At 43.2% G+C, this 8,986-nt stretch overlaps 1 protein-coding gene across 1 annotated transcript in view; it reads left to right on the top strand.

Annotated features, from left to right (window-relative positions):
* Window positions 1-1,498: 1,498 nt before the first annotated feature.
* Window positions 1,499-8,986, top strand: part of IP6K3 (inositol hexakisphosphate kinase 3) — a 33,085-nt gene continuing 25,597 nt past the window's right edge. The window contains exon 1 of the mRNA XM_036766149.1: window positions 1,499-1,637. The gene's annotated coding sequence lies outside the window, so the exon portion shown is untranslated. The remainder of the gene's footprint in view (window positions 1,638-8,986) is intronic.

Genomic DNA, 8,986 nt, shown 5'->3' with positions numbered 1-8,986 from the left:
GTCAAATTTATAAAAATAAGAGCCACTCCCTAGTTGATAAATGGCAAAAGGATAGGAACAGGCAGTTTTCAGAAGAAGAAATCAAAGCTATCAATAGTCACATGAAAAAAATGCCCTAAATCACCAATGATTAGAGAATTGCACATTAAAACAACTCTGGGATACCAACTCACACCTTTCAGATTGGCTAACATGACAGAAAAAGAAAATGACAAATGCTGGAGAGGATATGAAAAAATTGGGACACTAATGCACTGTTGGTGGAGTTGTGAACTGGTCCAATCATTCTGAAGAATAATTTGGAACTTTGCTCAAAGGTCTATAAAACTGTGCATAACCATACTAGGTCTGTAACCCAAAGAGATCAAAGGAAAAGTAAAAATCTATTTGTACAAAAATATTTATAGCAGCTATTTTTGTGGTAGCAAAGAATTGGAAATTGAAGGGCTGACCACCAATTGGAGAAATGGCTGAAGAAGTTGTGATATATGATTGTTATGGAATAGGTATGCTTTAAGAAATGATGAGGCTGGTTTCAGGAAAAGTGAAGTGAGCAGAACCAGGAGGACATTGTACATGGTAAAAAGCAATACTGTGAATGTGACCAGCTGTGAAAGATTTAAGATAATTCCAAAGGACCCATGATAAAAATTGCTATCCACCTCCAGAGAAGTGATGAACTTGGAATGCACACTGAAGTACACTTTTTTTACTTTTTTTTTTGTTTTCTTTTTAAATCTGTTTTCTCTTGCAACATGGCTAATATGGAAATGTTTTTGTATGACTTTACATGTATGATCGATATCAAATTGCTTGCCTTCTTAAGGAGGGGTGAGGGGCAAAAGGGAAAGAGAGAATTTGGAAATCAAAATTTTTTAAATGATTGTTAAAATGTTTTACATGTAACTGGGAAAATTTTAATGAAATAAATACAAATATATTTTAAATTTTTACAAAGAAAGGAAACCCATCCTTGTTTCTAAGGGTACAGAATTGTCAAGCTTTCCTAAAGAAGCACACTAGACCCTCAAGGAATGGGAAACCAAGAAATATCATGCTTTCTGCTGCCATGGCTAGGCTGGTCCAACTTTCCATAGCAAATGGCAATGCTGAGCCTCCTCCAATTTGCCATGTATGTGTCTCTCTTCTCTCTGACCTTCCCCACTATTTCCCTTCCTCCCCCAGCTCTTTTTCCTCCTCCCTTCTCATCTTCACCTTCATCTTTCTTTTCTCTTTCTCACTCTTCCTCTTAGCTTCTTCATTTTCCCCCTTTTAATCTTCTTCCTTTACCTCAACCTATTCTTCCTTTCCCCCCTCTTACTCCTTTCCCTTCCTCCTCTTGTATCCTTCATCTTTACCCAATCCTCTCCACCCATCCACCCCCACCCTGTGGTGGCCCCACAGCTGACAGCTGAGCATACCCCAGTCTTGCCAACTATTCTGCTGAAGGTCAGGTGACACTCCCTTCCCCCAACCCCACTGACTGCCTGACCCACCAGGATTTTCCACTCCAGCAACATTGCAGAGTACAAGCTAGGCTGCACAGAGCACAAAATCCTGCTAAAGCAGGGCACCAAGAAAGAGAGCTTCTTCAAGGAGTCCAGAGACTTCTCTTCCCATTCTCAGATCTGCACCTGGTGAGTGCTGCCCAGGAAACTGGGTATCTCTAGCAGGTAGACAGGGTGGGAGATAGTACAGGAGGCGCTAAGTCTATTGGGGTTACCCAAGACAATAGGAAGGAGATACCATACTTCTAGGAGCTGGGCCTATCACACTCCATGCCCACTGCTGCCGTCTACAAGAGGAGAGGCCTGTGTCCTTCTCAGCTGCTGATAATTCAGCACTGGGTGGAAGGGAGTATGGCATTTGTAACATGTTAAGGAAGGTCAGAGAAAAAGAAGTCTGTGTTCAAACTCTCCCTGTCCCCTTCAACTATGACCCCAACCCACTATGATGGCTAGGGTATTATAGCTGTGATGGGTAGGGAAACGTGAGTAAGGATAAGAGAGGAGAGCAGAGGTGATGAAATGGATGAGGGGAGAGGAATAATGAGAATTTGAGAAAGAAGAGGAAGTGAAGAATCCTTTCCCAGTTAACTACTACAGGAGTACTTGGGATGGGAAAAAAGGAAGATAGAGTGGGAAAAAACCTTAGACTAAGGCTAATTCTAAATTATTCACTGTTGGTCTGTATTTATCACTTAATAAAGAGTAGCCACCAATAGCCCAGGCTCAGCCAGGAAAGGCAGTGGTGCTGACTAAAATGGCATGTTCAAGATACTGCTCCATGGACTAGCTCCATGCCAGGGGAAGCAGGAGCTACCCCAGGGAATGGGTCCAGAGAGGAGAGGCTAAAAGAACAGCATGTCCTGTCCCTAGCAGCCCTCCTGCTAGTCCAGATGATATCCATGGCTGGGTCTGGGTGAAGGCTTCAGGTCCCCTCTAGAGGACTCCAGATTTTCTGTAAATTTGTTCATAGAGAAAGGGAAGACAGATTCCTAAATGTTTTGACAAGCTTGGTATTATTAAACCAGTTAGGCCCTGTGGATACAGCGAACTACAATTTGGGATCAGTGAGAGCTCTCTGCTAACAAAAAGCCCAAACAGTAGCCACTGACTACCTGGGAACGAGAGAGCCTTTGGGGACTGGTTCCCCCTCTATTCCCTATGAAAGCAAGGCTCCCAAAATGGTTGATTTCACTCTTGAAGTCTTACATGGTCTGAAAGTGGCCACAAGCACCCAGGCCCTCCCCTCAACTTTATGGAATTCCCAGGCGAGCCCGTAACAAACAGCCAGCCTCCCTACTCTGTTCAGAGACATATCTGTTTCATATAGAACTTTAAGGACCCAACACTCTCATTTTACAGATGAGAAAATTGAGGCTGAGAGACGGGAAGTGATTCTTCTAAGATCACACAGCTAGGAGGCAGCAGAATAAAAGCAGGTCCCTGACTCTAAAATGTCACTACCTCCCACTTAAAAAGTAACTCCTTGGGGAAAGATTAGGATCCTCATCACAGGCCAATCCCTTTGTTGAATGGCATATATGAGCCTTGGTGGAAACACAGATTCTGCCTGCTCAACCCATCTCACTTAATAGAATCCCCAATTTCTCCATTTTTTTTTTTGGTCCTCCTATGAAGCAAGGTAGCAAAATAAATCCTTCACATGCAGAAATCTGTATCGCCGGCATCTTGTTCGCTGGGGGCTGCAAGGGAACAACAATAAACTTTATGATCATATTCTTTCAGGAAAGAAAATCCAAAGAGAGGCCAAGAGAGGCTTGGAGGAGGGGGAGGTGCGGGGGAAGGATCGAAGCTCCCAGGATTGATGGGAGGCTGTGTGGACTACGCCGAGTGTTTCATTTTGCGGTGCTTTGCCACGCGGCACTATTATTCTTTCCCCATCAAGCCAGAAGCTGAGGGAGACACAGAAAAGGCACACTTTAAAATTCACGGAGAAGTAATGCAGCAATAGCTAACAGAGCAGGAAGCAGAAGGAAGTGAAAAATTGGGGGAAAGGCAATGGCTGGCTCTCGGAAAAGGGATCCTGGCCTGCCCCTTGCCAGCCGGGCTGAGAAGCTTGGGAATGGTCAAGGAGTAAGAATGAGCTTCCACTGCCTTGTTAGATGACCTCACACATGCCACTGTCCTTCTCCAGACCTCAGTTTCTCCATCTATACAATGAAGGATTGAGCTCAATGATCTAAGAGGTGCTATGGGCTGTCTCCAGAAGTAACAGGTTCCCCTTACCAGAGGTCTTCCAGTGGTGGCTGAACAACCACTGATAAAGTGCTTTGCAAACTTTAAAGCCTAAAAAATGCCAGTGATGCTGCTGTCGGGGGTAGTGTGGGGGTGCCTACAAGGCCTCTAAAGGCCCTTCAGCTCTGAGATTCTGTGACTCACTTTCCCAAGCCCACTGTATGAATCTTTCTTGGGTTGGAAAACTCCCAAAAGGGCCAACCCATCCAGCCCCAGATAAGCTTGATTTTATCCTAGTCATGTGCAGCTTCGGAATGGGGATGGGTAGAGGGAAGAGATTTCTTCTTCTGAGAGAGTTCCGTGAGATTTAAGAGGGCCACTATGTAGCTCAGCTTTAAAAACTGTCTTTTTGTTTGGGATGCACTTTTTCTTTCAGATGTTCTGATTTCTGTACCTATAGCTAGGCTATCTCCTGTTCCCTCTGGATCCTTTTGGGTGGATCACTCACTCCTAAGCGGGCAGCCCACCTGCCTTTATTATGTGGGGTATTGAGCTAAGGGGCTACTAAATAAATGCCTCTAAGAGGTTTCTGGAGAGGATCGTGTCTGGGCTGCTCTCTGCTGGACCAAAATCTTTCCCTCTGGCCTCCCCAGGGACACTGAAGGCAGTGACTGGTGCCTGAGCACACAAACCCAAACCCACACCCACACCCACACCCAAACCCACACCCACACACCCACACACCCACACCCCTACATTCACCACCTCACTGATGCTTTTGTTCCAACATTAAAAAGTCATTTCCCCCTGCAGCTGATGCTTTCATGAAATTACCATCCTAACCACCAGCAAAACTCAAATGTCACATCTCTCAATAGGCCCCTTTTGCAAAAGAGATTGAGGATCACATTACTTGGAGACACTCGAGGGGAAAGTGGACACTGGAACTCACAACCTAGCATTCTGCCATATAAGAGACCCTGAGACATTTCTTAAGGGCTGAAAGGCTGCATGGCGCAGTGTTTGTTGTATGTTGTTGTTAAGGATTTGCAGTCAGAAAATCTTGTTCCAAATTTCAGGTTCTTACTGCTTACTTACTAGATAACTATGATTCCCCTCTCTGGGCCTTGATCTCTCAAGAAATAATGAGATGGGGTTGGTTGATCTGTAAGATTCCATCCAGCTCTAAATCCTGTGAGATAGGTCCAAGCCAGGAAATCTACCTAAGAGCACATCCTTTGGAACCATCAGTCTGTTGGGTTCCTGTGGTCCAGCCCCATACTTGTTTATGAGAGCTGGATGTGAGGAGGAGGAAGAGGAAGAAGGGGGAGGAGGGGGAGGAGGAAAGGGAGGAGGCGGAGGAGGGGGAGGAGAGGGAGGAGGAGGAAGACAGAAACAATAATAAAATCTCCCTCCTCCACTCAGAACAGCTATTGTTCAAGTGGCGTTCAGACTCTCCAGTCATCTTTTCCCCATGTTTCTTCCACCCTGACAGCCCGATCAGAACACTGCTAGAGTCGTTAAGTACATTTGTCAGTGGCTGAAGGGCCTCTAAACTAATAACGCCTGTATTAAAATCACATTTGGTCTTCATGCCTAGGAAATGTTTGGAGACTTTAAATGTTAAGAGAAAGGGGAGGAAAACAAAAGAAAATTTTACCTTCCAAAGGATAAAACAAACCCCGGAATGAGTTTCTGACACGGGAAGATATTAAGTACCACTTTGTGGAGACCAGACCTTCCCAGGGAAATGAATGCATTCAAAAGGTATATATTTTAGAGCATGGCTGGAGGCCATGTGTCACCACTACTGGAAAGTACATTGGACTTGTATTACAGCTATTTGTGTAAATGTCTCAATCCCTACTCAAGTGTAAGTTCCCTGAGGTCAGAAATTATATAATTTTTCATCATTGTAATTTTGTTTTTCCATCATTCTATCTCCTGTGACTAGAATAATACTTTGCACAAAGGAGGCTTTTAAGAATGTTTGTTCAAAATAATCAAACATGAATTGACAGGAGACCTGGATTCGAGTCCTTTCTCTACCTTTGTGTGACTTTTGGCAAGCCAGTTATTGTCTCTGTACTCCAATCTCCCTCCCTACTATAAAATAAAAGATGGTCTCTGAGGCCTCTTTCATCTTTCTCATTCATTCAGTAGAGATATCCTGATTTTACCCACCCCTGTGAAATGCAAGGGTGGCAGTGCCTTTGGACCTTGGAGAATCTTTAGAGCATTTAAAAAAATTCCTGTCTTAAAAAATTCTTTTTTCCTGGAAAATTGTCTTGTCTTCCCAGTCCAGATGACCCAGCATGATACATGACTCTCCACCTCATAAGACACTTCTAAACTCTCCTGCCCATTACGACCTAAGCGACTTTAAATGGTTTTCAGGTCCTCTCATCTCCAATAGATTAAAAAAATGCTCCCTTGGGCATCACGAAGACATTGAATGGTATTTGTACAAAACCTCTAAACCCAGAGAAGCCTGTGAAATGTACATTAGAGGCTCCGTGGCGAGAGGGCAGGCCATAAAGCATCCAGCCTTTGAATTTTGCAACTTGACACACTTTTATATTACACTCCTTTTTCTGCTACAAGCTGTTTCTTGATAATTTTCCTTCTTCACCCTTCCCCTTCCCACCCCCACCCCCCACACACACACACACATTTGCTCACAGCTTAACATTCTTCAGCACATAGAGAGGGTTTAGAGCCTCACCGCACTGAGGAGCCTCCACTCCACAACTGTGTTGGTAATCCTGCCCAGCACCTGAACTCAATTACCTTGGTTTCCATTTTCTTCCTAGCCTCAAACGCTGGTTCCTTTACAGGTCATCCTTGCAGCGGGCCCAGGCAACCAATATTTGGGAATGGGCCCTATCCTTCCTGGCCAATCAACTTTTCATCTATTCCCCAAGGAGAACCAACTTCCCCAGGCAAGATAGTCCTTTCACTGGGCTTTCCTCCATGATGCTAATTCTTGCCTTTGCTCCTTCATTCTCACTAATCCCCTCCACCTGAGAAGCCCTGGCCTATCTTCTGCTTCTATACACATTTTTGCTTCCTGCAAGGGTTGGACTTAACCTCTGAGGTCTCTTGCAAATTCTAGCATTCCTGACCACCCAGAGCACTTGTCCCATACTTCGGCATTTGATTATATTCAGTTTGGTCCCTTACAGATAACATCTTCTTGCCTTGTATGTGGACAGTATTCACAAGAACCCAAATTGGAAGGAGCCTTAGAGATCACCTCGTCCAATTTACTCATTTTGTTAAGTTAACTCCTCCCAACAGAAGTTGTGATTTGCCTGAGGCCACACAGAGAAGCTACAAAGCTAGAAATCAAATGCATACCCTTTGTCTCCAGATCCTGCGTCCCCTCCCCAATGCTTCACTGCCCAGACTTTGCATTCCTCCACAATGTTTCAATGATGCTAGTCACATGTCAGAAGTCCAAACTCGTAAAATTGCTGTTTGGAGCTCTCAGTTTAGACAGGACCTGTCAGTGGAATTCAGTTTTATGAACTGATGAATAAAGTCTTTACTGCAACTTGAGGGCTCAGCATTCTACCAATCTGTTGGGTAGTTTTGGGGGAAGTAACCAATTTTGACAGAACTCAATACATTGCTTAAACATATAAAGGGAAGCCAAATGGTACTTTGGGCTGCCCTCTTGAAACAAAAGAGTGATAAGTTTTCACCTTTTGTGATCTTTAATGGACTTGAATGAAATTTGATAACTGATACAGATTATAGTCATACATGCAAAAGGATGGCTGTCTGCCAGTTTAAAATGATCATAATGTCTATAATATTAATTTTTATACACTTATTTTGTTAAAGCTTTTCAAATCCCACCTCTGACACTTAACAGATTTAACTTTGAACCGGTCAGTGAACTTCCCTGTGCCTCAGTTTCCTCATCTATAAAATTAAGAGATTGGTTCAGTTGTCCTCTATGTTCCCTTCTAGCTCTATCTTCTCAATTCAAAATCATCATCAAATATGATCACTGTCATTTCCTAATGACTCTTCGACCCATTCACCCACCCAAGAGGACCTTCCTTTGTAACAAAATACATAACAATGGACCATGCCCTTATCTAGTTTGATTTGTGAAGGGGTTGAAATAGAAGGGGATGACAGGGTCTCTTCTAGATCTAAATCTTATGTATATGTGACCATTTTTCCTGAGTGAGGTCTAGAACTGAGAGAGTCATTAGCAGGGGCTGACTCTAAATTTGTTTTGCTATGTCTGTGGGATGGAGAATAGGGAGAAGGAAAGCATAAAAGATCAAACAATAACAGATTTAAAACTGGAATGAATGGATATATGGTTGGATAAATGAAATAAAAAGCATTTATTAAGTGCCTACTACGTGCTGTGTACTGAGGATATAAATACAGAAATGAGACATTCCCTGGCTTCAGGAACTTAAATTCCAATGTAGTAAAACACATATAAGAGAGTGGTGACTAAGGAAGGGAATTTTGGTCTGGGGAGCAGTCATAGACACTACTTTCCAGAAGAAATAGCAGTAATCATTTGATTACTATTTCCAGAGTAAATATAGAAAGTGGCTGTTGGAATGTGGGGGAGGAGGAGACATCCAGGAGATGGTAGAGCAGATAGTCCCATAGCAGCATATCCAGAGTCAATATTAGATGAATTTGTACCACTCACCAATCAGGACATAATAGTCCCAAGATGAGTTCCAAAGATGAGTGGATTGACTTCTACAAGCACTGAAGGGGATTTAGAGACCATCTCATTTTCAACCCCCTAATCTTACAGAAGAACTATTGAGGCTCAGGGTTTCAATGGCTTGCCCAAGGTCACACAGAGTCAAATTAGGACCCAAGTCCTCTAACTGCAAATCCCATGGTCTTTCCACAAAGCTGCTACAGTTCCTTCTCAGCCATTAGATTGCTGTCTTCCTCAGAAACATGGAGCAGAGCCCAGGAACAAGTCAAGCATGTCAGGACAGAGGAATGAGGAACAATTCTTGGTCAGTGTCACTGGAACTGAACATAACAGACTAATGCTTGGATTGATTTGTATTAAGAATAATAATGAATACCTCACTTTGGTATTATTTTCTTATACTTTCCAAAGCACTTGACATATATGATCTCATTTTGATCATCATAAAAATCCTGTGGAAGGGAATGGAGTGATATCTTCCTTTTAAAGATGAAAAAAACCAAACCTAAGAGAAATGAGGTGCCACAGGAGGATTAACTGCAGGAAATATTCCATTTCCTTCCATCCAGCCTTC

The sequence above is a fragment of the Trichosurus vulpecula genome, chromosome 7, assembly GCF_011100635.1.
Source record: "Trichosurus vulpecula isolate mTriVul1 chromosome 7, mTriVul1.pri, whole genome shotgun sequence".
Lineage (NCBI taxonomy): Eukaryota > Metazoa > Chordata > Mammalia > Diprotodontia > Phalangeridae > Trichosurus > Trichosurus vulpecula.
The sequence above is the reverse complement of the archived record's forward strand: the minus strand, read 5'-3'. Positions and strand labels throughout refer to the sequence as shown.